Consider the following 16,109-nt stretch of genomic DNA (forward strand, 5'->3'; position numbering starts at 1 on the left):
GCAAAACAATAAATGCTTATTATTGCAAAACTCCCCCCCCACCACCCAATCCTTCTCTGCTCCTCATTTAAATTCCCAAGGCTGGCTCCAATACTCAGTTTAGGTTTCCCCTCGCTCGTGGCCCAGGATCCCTGGCAGAACACAGAAGGAACGATCAATGCTGGTTTGTGAGAGAACGAGAGGGGAGGGGGGGTGGGGGGAGGAATTGATTATGTCTTGCGTGCCATACAAGACCGGTGTTGGGGATGTGAGACACATATTAATGAGAAGCTGCAGCCTGCAATCTCTGCAGAGTTGGTCTGGGCTACTCACTGGCCTCGCTCGACAGCTATACCAGCCACTGGCCAAATCAGTCGTTCCAACGCCTCATCTACTGACCAATGGTTAATGTGACAATACACTAGGCAATAGGTGCAGGAGTAGGCCATTCGGCCCTTCGAGCCAGCACCTAAGGCAGACATTCTAAGCCAGAAACAAGGAGCTGTGCTGAAATGCCACGCTGCAAGGGTATGACGGGGGAAACTGTATTTCTATGCATGGCAGCAACATTCTCTCCATTACCAGTACTGTTACAGGCATTGAAACCAAGGGGTGGCAAGTGCTGGTGAATGCACAAAAGTAACTGAATGCGAGCCACACATATGGTAGAAGTAGAAACAAGGAATTGCAGATGCTGGTTTTCAAAACAAAAGACGCAAAGTGCTGGAGTAACTCAGTAACTCAGCGGGTCAGGCAGCATCTGTGGAGAACATGGATATGTGACGTTTCACAGAGTGCTGGAGTAACTCAGCGGGTCAGGCAGCATCTGTGGTGAACATGGATAGGTGACGTTTCACAGAGTGCTGGAGTAACTCAGCGGGTCAGGCAGCATCTTTGGAGAAATTCACTATGTAGAAATTACAGCCGTGTTTATACATAGTCCCCCCATTTCAGGGCACCATAATGTTTTGGACACATGGCTTCACAGGCGTTTGTAATTGCACAGGTGTGTTTCAATGCCGCCTGAATGCAGGTACAAGAGACCTCTCCACACCAAGTCTTTCCTCCAGTCTTTCCATCACCTTTGGAAACTTTTATTGCTGTTTATCAACATGAGGACCAAAGTTGTGCCAATGAAAATTAAAGAAGCCATTATGAGACTGAGAAACAGGAGTAAAAGTGTTAGAGATATCAGCCAAACCTTAGGCTTACCACAATCAACAGTTTGGAACATCATTAAGAAGAAAGAGAGAACTGGTGAGCTTACTAATCACAAAGGGACTGGCAGGCCAAGGAAGACCTCCACAGCTGATGACAGAAGAATTCTCTCTATAATAAAGAAAAATCCCCAAACACCTGTCTGACAGATCAGAAACCCTCTTCAGGAGTCAGGTGTGGATTTGTCAATGACCACTGTCCGCAGAAGACTTCATGAACAGAAATACAGAGGCCACACTGCAAGATGCAAACCACTGGTTAGCTGCAAGAATAGGATGGCCAGGTTACAGTTTGCCAAGAAGTACTTAAAAGAGCAACCACAGTTCTGGAAAAAGATTTTGTGGACAGATGAGACGAAGATTAACTTGTATCAGAGTTATGGCTAGAGCAAAGTATGGAGGAGAGAAGGAACTGCCCAAGATCCAAAGCATACCACCTCATCTGTGAAACACGGTGGTGGGGGTGTTATGGCCTGGGCATGTATGGCTGCTGAAGGTACTGGCTCACTTATCTTCATTGATGATACAACTGCTGATGGTTAGCAGCAAAATGAATTCTGAAGTGTATAGACACATCCTATCTGCTCAAGTTCAAACAAATGCCTCAAAACTCATTGGCCGGCGGTTCATTCTACAGCAAGGCAATGATCCCAAACATACTGCTAAAGCAACAAAGGAGTTTTTTCAAAGCTAAAAAATGTTCAATTCTTGACTGGCCAAATCAATCACCCGATCTGAACCAATTGAGCATGCCTTTTATATGCTGAAGAGAAAACTGAAGGGGACTAGCCCCCAAAACAAGCATAAGCTGCAGATGGCTGCAATACAGGCCTGGCAGAGCATTACCAGAGAAGACACCCAGCAACTGGTGATGTCCATGAATCACAGACTTCAAGCAGTCATTGCGTGCAAAGGATATGCAACAAAATACTAAACATGACTACTTTCATTTACATGACATTGCAGTGCCCCAAACATTATGGTGCCCTGAAATGGGGGGACTATGTATAAACACTGCTGTAATTTCTACATGGTGAAACCAAAATGTATAAAAACACCCTTTAATAAAATCTGACAATGTGCACTTTAACCACATGTGATTTTTTTTCTATCACAAATCTCAAATTGTGGAGTACAGAGGCAAATAAATAAAGGATGGGTCCTTGTCCCAAACTTTATGGGGGGGCACTGTATTACAAGTTTAAAAAGCAAATAAATAAAACCAACACGTTACTCTGGAGAAGTGTAAATACCAACAAAAAAAGAATATACATGTAAGCAAAGTTTGAAACCAAAATGGTATGACTCTCATCTAAGTCATAGCCAAGTGTCTCTGGTGCCCAGAGATCCTGGAAAGCAGCCAAGATGCCCGTGGCCAAGGCATGCTCTCTCTCCAGGGACACGTGTCATGGGGGTGAGGCTGGGAGAGGAGTTGGCAGTTCTTGATGATCTGTATGCCAATCTGTATGTCCTCATCCAAATACACTTGCCAATGCCATAACGTTAACATAGAACATAGAACAGTACAGCACACCGACAGGCCCTTCGGCCCACAACATTTGTGCTGTTAACACAGCACTGATCCTGTTGTTACATGTTACACCATTTGGTACATTTCATCCTGTAACGAATGCAGTAGCCCAATAGTTACACACGCATGTGCAAAACAATTAACACCCACACACACGCTCAATAGACAATAGGTGCAGGAGGAGGCCATTCGGCCAGCACCGCCATTCAATGTGATCATGGCTGATCATTCTCAATCAGTACCCCGCTTCCGGCCTTCTCCCCATACCCCCCTGACTCCGCTATCCTTAAGAGCTCTATCTAGCTCTCTCTTGAATGCATTCAGAGAATTGGCCTCCACTGCCTTCTGAGGCAGAGAATTCCACAGATTCACAACTCTCTGACTGAAAAAGTTTTTCCTCATCTCCGTTCTAAATGGCCTACCCTTATTCTTAAACCGTGGCCCCTGGTTCTGGACTCCCCCAACATTGGGAACATGTTTCCTGCCTCTAACGTGTCCAACCTCTTAATAATCTTATACGTTTCGATAAGATCTCACACACCACACACACATACACGCTCTCACACACATACACGCTCCCACACACATACACGCTCTCTCACACATACACGCTCTCTCACACATACACGCTCCACACACATACAAGCTCTCTCACACATACACGCTCTCACACACATACACGCTCTCTCACACATACACGCTCTCTCACACATACACGCTCTCTCACACATACACGCTCTCACACACACACACACCACACTAACACACCACGCTCATACACACACTCACGCTCACCACTGTAAGTAGCCCAGGGACATTCACTTATTGGGGTGGCAGGGCACCATCACAAGTGCCCTGGCTGGCACTCAACAAGGAAGGAATTTCTTTAAGCAGAGGGTGGTGAATCTGTGGAATCCATTGCCACAGATGCCTGTGGAGGACAAGTCCGTGGATAATGTAAAGGCGGAGATTGACAGATTCTTGATTAGTACAGGGGCCACGGGTTATGGGGAGAAGGCAGGAGAATGGGGTTGAGAGGGAAAGATAGATCAGCCATGATTAAATGGCAGAGTGGACTCAATGGCCTTATTCTGCTCCTACAACCTATGAATTTGTGAACAAGGGGCCACCATATTCATGAGAGGAATAGTTAAGCTTAGCTTAGTTTGGAGCTACAGCGCGGAAACAGGCCCATCGGCCCACCGAGTCCGCGCCGACCAGCGATCCCGCACACTAACACTATCCTACACACACTAGGGACAATTTATTTTACATTTAAACCAAGCCAATTAACCTGAAAACCCGTACGTCTTTGGAGGTGTGGGGGGAAAGCGAAATTCTCGGAGAAAACCCACGCAGGTCACGGGGAGAACGTGCAAACTCCGTACAGGCAGCACCCGTGGTCGGGATCGAACCCGGGTCTCTGGCGCTGAGAGGCAGCAAGTCTACCGCTGTGCCACCGCGCTGCACTGCACACAGTTGGCTAGAATAAGGAGTGAACAAAACAGATTACAGATGCATGGGTACAGAAGGGAGCTTGTGATTTTTCAGATTAACGTCTATTAATCCAAAGCAAGTGAAAACTATTCCCGTGGGTTCAAATTTGTCGCATCTCTAAGCCACTGTATCTCTAAGTGTTAGGCTGCAAATTGCCTGTTATTGGCTGCAATATGTTGCAATTTGTAAGCTCCCTCTTGCCTTCCGAAAACAATCAGCCTTTTTTAAAACCAAACTTTGTACCTTCTGGACTTTGTTCAGTTCTCTTTACCCTTGATTGCATCTGTCACTGTGAGCCCTTCGGGGAACTTGGCAATGCAGTTTAGTTTAGTGTAGGAATGGAATGAGTAGGTTCACCTACATCGAGCGTTTGTCGGCACTGGGCCTGTGCTCGCTGGAGTTGAGAAGGACGAGGGGGGACCTCATTGAAACATAAAGAACAGTGAGCGGCCTGGATAGAGTGGATGTGGAGAGGATGTTTCCACTAGTGGGAGAGTCTAGGACCAGAGGTCACAGCCTCAGAATTAAAGGACGTTCGTTTAGGAAGGAGACGAGGAGAGATTAGAGGGTGGTGAATCTGTGGAATTCATTGCCACAGAAGGTTGTGGAGGCCGTCAGTGGGTATTTTTAAGGCAGAGATAGATAGATTCTTGATTAGTACGGGTGTCAGGGGTTAATGGGGAGAAGGCAGGAGAATGGGGTTAGGAGGGAGAGATAGATCAGCCATGATTGAATGGCGGATTAGACTTGAAAGCCAATGGAATGTTGGCCTTCGTAACAAGAGGAGTTGAGTATAGGAGCAAAGATGTCCTTCTACAGTTGTACCGGGCCCTGGTGAGACCGCACCTGGAGTACTGTATGCAGTTTTGGTCTCCAAATTTGAGGAAGGATATTCTTGCTATGGAGGGCGTGCAGCGTAGGTTCACTAGGTTAATTCCCGGAATGGCGGGGACTGTCGTATGTTCAAAGACTGGAGCGATTGGGCTTGTATATACTGGAATTTAGAAGGATGAGGGGGGATCTTATTGAAACATATAAGATAATTAGGGGATTGGACACATTAGAGGCAGGAAACATGTTCCCAATGTTGGGGAGTCCAGAACAAGGGGCCACAGTTAAGAATAAGGGGTAGGCCATTTAGAACGGAGATGAGGAAGAACTTTTTCAGTCAGAGAGTGGTGAAGGTGTGGAATTCTCTGCCTCAGAAGGCAGTGGAGGCCAGTTCGTTGGATGCTTTCAAGAGAGAGCTGGATAGAGCTCTTAAGGATAGCGGAGTGAGGGGGTATGGGGAGAAGGCAGGAACGGGGTACTGATTGAGAGTGATCAGCCATGATCGCATCGAATGGCGGTGCTGGCTCGAAGGGCTGAATGGCCTACTCCTGCACCTATTGTCTATTGTCTATCTATTGTCTATTGACGGGCTGAATGGCCTAATTCTGCTCCTATCCCTTGTGACCTTATCACTGCAGATGCTGCTTTACACCGAAGATAGACACATCATGCTGGAGTAACTCAGCAGGTCAGGGCAGCATCTGTGGAGAGAAGGAATGGGTGACGTTTCGGGTCGAGACCCCTACTTCGGACTGAGTTAGGGGAGAGGAAGAAACAGAGGTCAGGAATTGTAAGGTGTGAAAATGAGACATCAAAGTGGATGCAGAACAGGGAAAATGTAGAATAGACCATTGCCGGCTAGGAGAAGGTGAAAACAAAGCATACAGAGATAATATTTAAGCAGGGGAACGGTCAGATTTGTTGGAGAACTGGGAAGGGGGAAAGGATGGAGGATGAGGGAAAGTCAAGTGTTACTTGATGTTAGGGAAGTCAATGTTCGTACCGCTGGGGTGTAAGCTGCCCAAGCGAAATATGAGGTGTTGTTCCTCCAGTTTGCACTGGGCCTCACTCTGACAATGGAGGAGGCCCAGGACAGAAGGGTCAGTGTGGGAGTGGGGGGGGGGGAGTTAAAGTGTTTGCCAACCGGGAGATCAGGTAGGTTTAGGCGGACTAACAAATGCTCCTCTCCGAGGATGTCCAGTGGGTGTGAGTGAAGCCACATTTACGAAATGCACCAGTACTGAATGAGTTCATTCACAAAATGCTGGAGTAACTCAGCGGGTCAGGCAGCATCTCAGGATGAGAAGGAATGGGCAACGATTCGGGTCGAGACACTTCTTCAGACTGAATGAGAGTGACCCCTCTTCACCTGCACTTCCATGTGGAAACTTTGGTGCCATGGACAGCTCCAAGGGCAGACAGTCAGGATCGCTCAGTCCACCTTGGCCTGCGTGATCTCATGGTTTAGTTTAGTTTAGTTAGAGATACAGCGCGGAAACTGGCCCTTCGGCCCTCCGAGTCGGCACCGACCAGCGATCCCCGCGCACTAACACTATCCTACACACACTGGGGCCAATTTACATTTATACCCAGCCAATTAACCTACAAACCTGCACGTCTTTGGAGTGTGGGAGGAAACCGCAGATCTCGGAGAAAACCCACGTGGGTCACGGGGAGAACGTACAAACTCCGTACAGGACAGCGCCCGTAGTCAGGATGGAACCCGGGTCTCCGGCGCTGGTGAGGCAGCAACTCTACCGCTGCGCCCCATCTTGCAAAATAAACATGTCTCCTCTCATAAGTAATGGGAGCAGAATTAGGCCATTCGGCCCATCAAGCCTACCCCGCCATTCAACCATGGCTGATCTATCTCTCCCTCCTAACCCTATTCTCCTGCCTTCTCCCCGTAACCTCTGACACCTGTACCCAGAGTTCAAGAGGGCAGTAGGTGGCTCAAAGTCTTTGAGCAGTTCACGCTGCAACTTCCAAAGGACACAATGGGTGGCACGGTGGCGCAGCGGGTAGAGCTGCTGCCTCACAGCGCCAGAGGCCCGTGTTCCATCCTGACTACAGGTGCTGTCTGTACGGAGTTTGCACGTTCCCCACCCGTGACCTGCGTGGGTTTTCTCCGGGTGCTCCAGTTTCCTCCACAATAGACAATAGGTGCAGGAGGAGGCCATTCAGCCCTTCGAGCCAGCACCGCCATTCAATGTGAGCATGGCTGATCATTCTCAATCAGTACCCCGTTCCTGCCTTCTCCCCATACCCCCTGACTCCGCTATCCTTAAGAGCTCTATCTAGCTCTCTCTTGAATGCATTCAGAGAATTGGCCTCCACTGCCTTCTGCACACTCCAAAGACGTACAGGTTTGGAGGTTCATTGACTTGGCATGAGTGTGAAATTGTCCCTAGTGTGTGTAGGATAGTGTTAATGTGCGGGGATCGCTGGTCAGCACGGACTCGTGGGCCGAAGGGCCTGTTTCCGCGCTGTATCTCTAAAACTAAAAACTAAAACTTGCCAGCGAAAAATCATTATACAAATTCTGTGTGCAATTGCAACCTGTCTTCATGGGCACATTGCGATCCTAGGTAATTTCTAAGCTAATTTTAAAGCTAATTTTAAATGTAAGATTTGCTGTATATGCTCCTGTTCCTATTTAACGAGAAACCTCTTCATGACTTGTATAAAATTAAGCAACGATGTCGCATGCATTCCACATTTTAGTGATCGGGAATATCCACCAAATCTTAAAGACATAATTTATCAAACGTATAAGATTATTAAGGGGTTTGACACGTTAGAGGCAGGAAACATGTTCCCAATGTTGGGGAGTCCAGAACAAGGGGCCACCGTTTAAGAATAAGGGGTAGGCCATTTAGAACTGAGATGAGGAAAAACTTTTTCAGTCAGAGGGTGATGAATCTGTGGAATTCTTTGCCACAGACGGCTGTGGAGGGCGAGTCAGTGGATATCTTTAAGGCAAAGATAGATAGATTCTTGATTAATGCAGGTTAGAGGTTATGGGGAGAAGGCAGGAAAATGGGGTTAGGAGGGAGAGATAGATCAGCCATGATTGAATGGCAGAGTAGACTTGATGGGCCAAATGGCCTAAATCTACTATTCCTTATGGCCATTCCCACACTGACCTTTCAGTCCTAGGTCTCCTCCATTGTCAGAGTGAGGCTAAATGCAAATTGGAGGAACAGCACCTCATATTTTGCTTGGGCATCTTACAGCCCAATGGTATGAATATTGATTTCTCTAACTTCAAGCAACCCCGGCATTCCCTCTCTCTCCATCCCTCCCCCACCCAAGTCGCACCAGCTTCTCGTTCTCACCCAACAAACAACCAACGATGGCCTGTTCCCTTATCATCGTTACTTTTTTGCATATTTTGCATTCATTGTTCTTTATCTCTCTACACCGGCGCCTATATCTCTCATTGCCCTTATCCCTAACCAGTCTGGGGAAGGGTCTCGACCTGAAACGTCAGCCATTCCTTCTCTCCAGAGATGCTGCCTGACCTGCTGAGTTACTCCAGCACTCTGTGAAACGTCAGCTGACGGAGCCGGGCTAACGCCTGTTATACACTTGCCTAACTTGTCCTTATCTCCTTCCTAAAGGAACGTCCTTTAATTCTGAGGCTGTGACCTCTGGTCCTAGACTCTCCCACTAGTGGAAACATCCTCTCCACATCCACTCTATCCAGGCCGCTCACTGTTCTGTAAGTTTCATTGAGGTCCGATGAGAATGGGAAGGAGAATTAAAGTGTTCAGCAGCTGGGAGATCAGTTACTGTTAGTTAATATCTCCGTTCATGCTCACAGCTTCCACAGAATGTCGCACATCATTTGCGACTCTGCTTACCGGGTTTTTCCAATTAAAACAAACTTGACCAACTGTTCCCATGGATAACTGGGCCCTGCCTCCGTCAATGTTTATCCAGAGGGGGTGGAAGAACCAACGCAATCTGCAGACAGATGCAAGACACTGCAGATGCTGGAATCTTGAGCAAAAAAAACACAAAATGCTGGAGGAACTCAGTGGGTCAGGCAGCATCTGTGGAGAACATGGATAGGTGACGTTTCACAGAGTGCTGGAGTAACTCAGCGGGTCAGGCAGCATCTGTGGAGAACATGGATAGGTGACGTTTCACAGAGTGCTGGAGTAACTCAGCGGGTCAGGCAGCATCTGTGAAGAACATGGATAGGTGACGTTTCACAGAGTGCTGGAGTAACTCAGCGGGTCAGGCAGCATCTGTGGAGAACATGGATAGGTGACGTTTCAAAGAGTGCTGGAGTAACTCAGCGGGTCAGGCAGCATCTGTGGAGAACATGGATAGGTGACATTTCACAGAGTGCTGGAGTAACTCAGCGGGTCAGGCAGTATCTCTGGACTGGTGTGAAGAAGGGTCTCGACCCAAAACATCACCTATTCCTTTTCTCCAGAGATGTTGTCTGACCCGCTGAGTTACTCCAGCACTCTGTGAAACGTCACCTATCTATGTTCTCCACAGATGCTGCCTGACCCGCTGAGTTACTCCAGCATGTTGTGTCTGTCTGGGGAGGGAATCATTTGATTTGGTTTGGTCTAGAGATACAGAATGGAAACAGGCCCTTCGGCCCACTGGGTCTATGCTGACCATCGATCACCCGTTCACACTAGTTCTATGTTAACCCACTTTCCCACTCACTGCACACCAGGGGCCATTTACAGACGGCCAATTGACCTACAAAGCCACATGTCTTTTGGATGTGGGAAGGAACAGGAGCACCTGGAGGAAACCCCCGCAGTCACAAGGAGAACGTGCAAACTCCGCACAGACAGCACCCGAGGTCAGGACCAAACCCGGGTCTCTGGCGCTGTGAGGCAGCAGCTCTACCTGCTGCTTCTTTAGTCTCGACCCGGAACATCACCCATTCCTTCTCTCCAGAGATGCTGCCTGACCCGCTGAGTTATTCCAGCTTTTTGTGTCTATCTTTGGATTAAACCAGCATCTGCAGTTCCTTCAGACACTCTTCGGTCTGCAGAATGCACACAGATCTTCAGTTCTGAGGAAGGTTGAGTAGTTATGTAAAATCCACTGCATCAAATTATTTATACCGGCAGGGCTGAGCTGATTGTCGAATGACCAGACACTGAGAGAGAGGCTGTGTAGAGTGGAGAGTGGAGAGTGGGGCTGGGATGGGATGGGGAGCAGGCAGCTGCCCGGCCTCAACACTCATTACAGGGGTACTTCACACAGGCCACCGGGCCACCCAGGTGCCCACAGGATACGCAGAGTGTTGGCAATGTGTTACAGGTACCCCATCCACAACAACAGGCTGGCCAGACCAGGGAACGCACCCTGCAGATGCCCCTCACAGCCCACCTGCCCTGCACACACATCAGAGCACACACGTACACGCACGCATACACGCGCACACGCATATACACACAGATACACACTCACACACACAGATATACACATTGCACACACGCACGCACATAGACACATGCACACACACACATGTACACACACATATACACACTCACACACACACACAGATATACACAACGCACACACATATACACATGCACACACACACACATGTACACACACACATAAACACACGCACACACACAGATATACACAACGCACACACGCATGCACATACACATGCACATATACACACGCACACACACATATAAACACGCACACACACATATATACACAATGCACACACGCACGCACATAGACACATGCACACACACATGTACACACACATACACACACACACACATACACAAACACAGATACACGTGCACACACACACACACAGATACACACAGACATTCCACACCACACACAATCCTTTCTCACTTTTGCATTTATTTCCTCATCACCTCTCTCCTCTCCCTCTCTCTGTCCTTCCTCTTTCTCTCTCTCTCTCTCTTTGCTCCTTCCCCCTCTCCCCTGGAGTAGTTATTCTTAGCTCTCCGTTCCCCTCAGACCCCTCTCCCGCGCGTGTGTGTATGTGTGTTTATGTGTGTGTGTGTGTGTGTGTGTGTGTGTTTATGTGTATGTGTGTGTGTGTGTGTGTGTGTGTGTGTGTGTTTATGTATATGTGTGTGTGTGTGTGTGTGTGTGTGTGTGTGTGTGTGTATGTGTGTGTGTGTGTGTGTTTATGTATATGTGTGTGTGTGTGTGTGTGTGTGTTTATGTGTGTGTGTGTGTGTGTGTGTGTGTGTTTATGTGTGTGTGTGTGTGTGTGTGTTTATGTGTGTGTGTGTGTGTGTGTGTTTATGTGTGTGTGTGTGTGTGTGTGTGTGTGTGTGTTTATGTATATGTGTGTGTGTGTGTGTGTGTGTGTGTGTGTTTATGTATATGTGTGTGTGTGTGTGTGTGTGTGTGTGTGTGTGTGTGTGTGTGTAACCCCTCTCCCAACGCGTATCCCTCCCCCCTCTCCCCCCTCTCCCCTTCTCCACCCCACTGCCGTCTCCACACACTATTCCTCAACTGCCTTTCGCAAATTTCCAAGCCCCCTTCATCCCCCATTGAGCTGTTGATAGAATACAAAGCGTCCCCCCCTCCCTCCCTCTCCCTCTCCCCCTACCCCCCTCTTCCCCCTCCCTCTTCCCCCCTCTTCTCTCTCTCTCCCCCCCCCCCCCCCCCCCCACACACACATAATGTCCAACCTAGACGTGTATTAAACAAGGGGGTACCAGGCAGAGAAGGCAACGTAGAACCTTCAAGGATGGATGCTTCTGCGAACAACACGAGCGAATGAACACACGAAATGGATGCTCCATGATCTATCTCTCTCTCTCTCTCTTTCTGTCTCTCTCTGTGCGTCTCTCTCTCTGTCTCTTTGTGTGTCTCTCTCCCTCTCCCTCTCCCTCTCCCTCTCTCTCTCTCCCTCTCTCTCTCCCTCTCCCTCTCCCTCTCTCTCCCTCTCCCTCTCCCTGTCCCTCTCCCTCTCTCTCTCTCTCTCTCCCTCTCCCTCTCTCTCCCTCTCCCTGTCCCTCTCCCTCTCCCTCTCCCTCTCTCTCCCTCTCTCTCCCTCTCCCTCTCCCTCTCCCTCTCTTTTCACTCACCTTCCCGATGTGATGGTGACTGGCTTCGCCCTCCTCGGTCCGTGTGTTCTCTTCTCTTGCTGGTCCTCTCTCTCTCTCTCGCTGCAGATGGAAACCTCGAACCTCTCCCCTCCCGGTCCGGCTCGCGTTAGTTCTCACTCCTGGTCCGAGCAGCGGCTCCCATCGACTCGGGTGTAATCTCGGTCAAACCGACCCACCGACCACAGGGTCCTTCACTCAAGTAGAGACGGTGGTGGCCCCCGGGAGAGGAGATGATGACTGCCTCTCTCTCTCTCTCTCCCTCCCTCCCTCCTTCTCTCTCCCTCCTTCTCTCTCCCTCCCTCTCCCTCTCTCTCTCCCGCTCTCTCTCTCTCTCTCTCTCTCTCTCCTTCTCCCCTCTCTCTCCTCTCTCTCTCCTTCCCTCTCTCTCCTTCTCCCCTCTCTCTCCCTCTCTCCCTCTCTCTCTCCCTCTCCCCCTCTCTCTCTCCCTCTCCCTCTCTCCTCTCTCTCTTCTCCCTCTCTCTCTCCTCCTTCTCCCTCTCTCTCTCTCTCTCTCTCTCTCTCTCTCTCTCTCTCTCTCTCTCTCTCTCTCTCTCTCTCTCCCCCCCCTCTCCTTCTCCCCTCCCCTCTCTCTCTCTCCTCTCTCTCTCCTCTCTCTCTCCCCCTCTCTCTCTCTCCTCTCTCCCCCTCTCTCCTTCCTCTCTTTCTCCCACAGATGGCCACAGTCCAGTCTAGCTCTGCGGGCAGCTAAATACAGCAGTGAAACATAGAGCAGAGACGCTGCCAAGTGATCGTTCTGGCGTTACCGTAATTTAAGGCAGAGATGTCTCAGTTTTTGCACTATCCTAACTTGCCTTTAAAATGTCGTTTTAAGTTTCAGTCCCCCCTTCTCCCCCTCTGCTCTCAGGCTTCTGAACGACCCTTCCCTGAGCTAGGGCACTGTCCGATTCACCTCTACCCCATTGCGGACATTGGACTTTGTCTGTGGAACTGCTGCACTACAACGCTGAGAACTATATTCTGCACTCTGTATGTTCACCTTTGCTCTACTTGAGCTTGACTTGATTGCATCTGTCTTTAGTATCTTCATAATCATACTTTATTAGCCAAGTATGTTTTGCAACATACGTATTATAGACAATAGACAATAGGTGCAGGAGGAGGCCAATCGGCCCTTCAATCAGCAAAGATTATCTGATCTTTAGGGGAAAAAATGAACTGCAGATACTGGTTTACACCAAAGATGGACACAAAGTGCTGGAGTAACTCAGCGGGTCAGGCAGCATCTGTGGAGAACTTGGATAGGTGACGTTTCACAGAGTGCTGGAGTAACTCAGCGGGTCAGGCAGCATCTGTGGAGAACTTGGATAGGTGACGTTTCACAGAGTGCTGGAGTAACTCAGCAGGTCAGGCAGCATCTGTGGAGAACATGGATAGGTGACGTTTCGGGTTGGGACTCTTCTTCAAGAAATGGTCTGGGAACCATCAACTTACTCAAGTGATAGAATGGAGCAGCGTGGGAACAGGTCCTCCAAGCTTACACCTACCATCAATCACCCATTTACACCACTCCAATGTTAATCCACATTGTTAGCTCAGTTTAGTTTTAGATGACTTTATTAGACAATAGGTGCAGGAGGAGGCCATTCGGCCCTTCGAGCCAGCACCACCATTCAATGTGATCATGGCTGATCATTCTCAATCAGTACCTCGTTCCTGCCTTCTCCCCATACCCCCTGAATCTGCTATCTTTAAGAGCTCTATCTAGCTCTCTCTTGCTTATTATTGTCATGTGTACAGTGAAAAGCTTTGTCGTTGCGTGCTACCAGTCAGCGAACCATGAACGAGAGGCTATTGTTGAGAGGGGAAAGGTTTCTATCCCGACTATCCCAACGTTTAAGAAACAGTTAGACAGGTACATGGATAGGAGAAGTTTGGAGGGATATGGGCCAAACACAGGCAGGTGGGACTAGTATAGTTGGGACATGTTGGCCGGTGTGGGCAAGTTGGGCCACAGGGCCTGTTTCCACGCTGTATCACTCTATGACTCTATGACTTTAACCAGGGTTTGGTCCTAACTCCAAATGTCTTTGGTTCACTGTCAAATTTGATCTGATTATAATCCCTTCAAGTGCCTCAGGACAGTATAGAGCACTAGAAACATTATATAAATGCAAATGGCTCTTGTTAAATTATCAGACTGGGGGATTTGATATGATGATGCTGACATTCCTTGCTAACATCGCACAGCTTGTATCCAATCACTGAATTGTTCATAATGCTCGGGATATGAGAGGAAGAGAGCTGGATAGAGCTCTTAAGGATAGCGGAGTCAGGGGGTATGGGGAGAAGGCAGGAATGGGGTACTGATTGAGAATGATCAGCCATGATCACATTGAATGGCGGTGCTGGCTCGAAGGGCCGAATGGCCTCCTCCTGCACCTATTGTCTATTGTCTATTGAAACACACAAGGCTACTGGATTATCACGGAGGGCGGATAGCTGTGTTCTCTGATCTCACGAAGCAACAAGATAGTCCGTGTGTCAATTAGGGCAAAAACAAATCTTCCCCGGCTTCGAAAGGCCTTCAAGAATTAACGCACTTAACAAATCGGCAGAAGCGAATTGTGGACGCAGCCCAGACCATCACACACACAAACCAACCTCCCTCCCATTGACTCCATCTACACCTCACGCTGCCTCGGCAAGGCCAGCAGCATCATCAAGGACCAGTCTCACCCCCGGCCACTCCCTCTTCTCCCCTCTTCCATCGGGCAAGAGGTACAGAAGTGTGAAAACGCACACCTCCGGATTCAGGGACAGTTTCTTCCCGGCTGTTATCAGACAACTGAACCATCCTACCACAACCAGAGAGCAGTGCTGAACTACTATCCACCTCATTGGAGACCCTCGGACTATCCTTGATCAGACTGTACTGGCTTTACCTTGCACTAAACGTTATTCCCTTATCATGTATCTGTACGCCGTGGACGGCTCGATTGTAATCGTGTATTGTCTTTCCGCAGATGGTTAGTACACAACAAAAGCTTTTCACTGTACCTCGGTACACGTGACAATAAAATTAATTAAACTTGAAGGAATCTTGCGTAGAAGATCAAAGACGTACAGGTTTGAAGGTTAATGTTGTAATGCCAAAATTGTAAATTGTCGCTGGTGTGTGTAGGATAGTATTAGTGTGCGCGATTGCTAGTTGGCCTGGACTCAGTGGGCCGAAGGGCCTGTTTCTGTGCTGTATCTCCAAAATAAGGCAAAACTAAGGCAGTGTGTTGGAAATCCCCTTAGAGGCTCTTCAAGTGATGTGCATGGGCCTTTCCCTTGAAACAAAGGAACAGCAATCCTTTGAGTTTAATAGTTGAGTTCAGTTTATTGTCACGTGTACCGAGGTACAGTGAAAAGCTTTTGTTGCGAGCTAACCAGTCAGCGGAAAGACAACACACGATTACAATCGAGCCGTCCACAGTGTACAGATACATGATAAAGGGAATAACGTGAATAGCGGGAGGTAAACATGTGAGTTGTACCGGGCATTGGTGAGACCACACCTGGAGTATTGCGTACAGTTTTGGTCTCCTAATCTGAGGAAAGACATTCTTGCCATAGAGGGAGTACAGAGAAGGTTCACCAGATTGATTCCTGGGATGGCAGGACTTTCATATGAAGAAAGACTGGATAGACACGGCTTGTACTCGCTGGAATTTAGAAGATTGAGGGGGGATCTTATAGAAACTTACAAAATTCTTAAGGGGTTGGACAGGCTAGATGCAGGAAGATTGTTCCTGATGTTGGGGAAGTCCAGAACAAGGGGTCACAGTTTAAGGATAAGGGGGAAGTCTTTTAGGACCGAGATGAGAAAGTTTTTTTTCACACAGAGAGTGGTGAATCTGTGGAATTCTCTGCCACAGAAGGTAGTTGAGGCCAGTTCATTGGCTATATTTAAGAGGGAGTTAGATGTGGCCCTTGTGGCTAAAGGGATCAGGG

At 48.5% G+C, this 16,109-nt stretch overlaps 1 protein-coding gene across 1 annotated transcript in view; it reads right to left on the reverse strand.

Annotated features, from left to right (window-relative positions):
* Positions 1 to 12,504, reverse strand: part of LOC144611581 (leucine-rich repeat-containing protein 4B-like) — a 135,481-nt gene extending 122,977 nt beyond the window's left edge. Inside the window, exon 1 of the mRNA XM_078430752.1 lies at positions 12,132 to 12,504. The gene's annotated coding sequence lies outside the window, so the exon portion shown is untranslated. The remainder of the gene's footprint in view (positions 1 to 12,131) is intronic.
* Between the last annotated feature and the right edge of the window lie 3,605 nt (positions 12,505 to 16,109).

This window comes from Rhinoraja longicauda, chromosome 40 (assembly GCF_053455715.1).
Source record: "Rhinoraja longicauda isolate Sanriku21f chromosome 40, sRhiLon1.1, whole genome shotgun sequence".
Classification (NCBI taxonomy): Eukaryota; Metazoa; Chordata; class Chondrichthyes; order Rajiformes; family Arhynchobatidae; genus Rhinoraja; species Rhinoraja longicauda.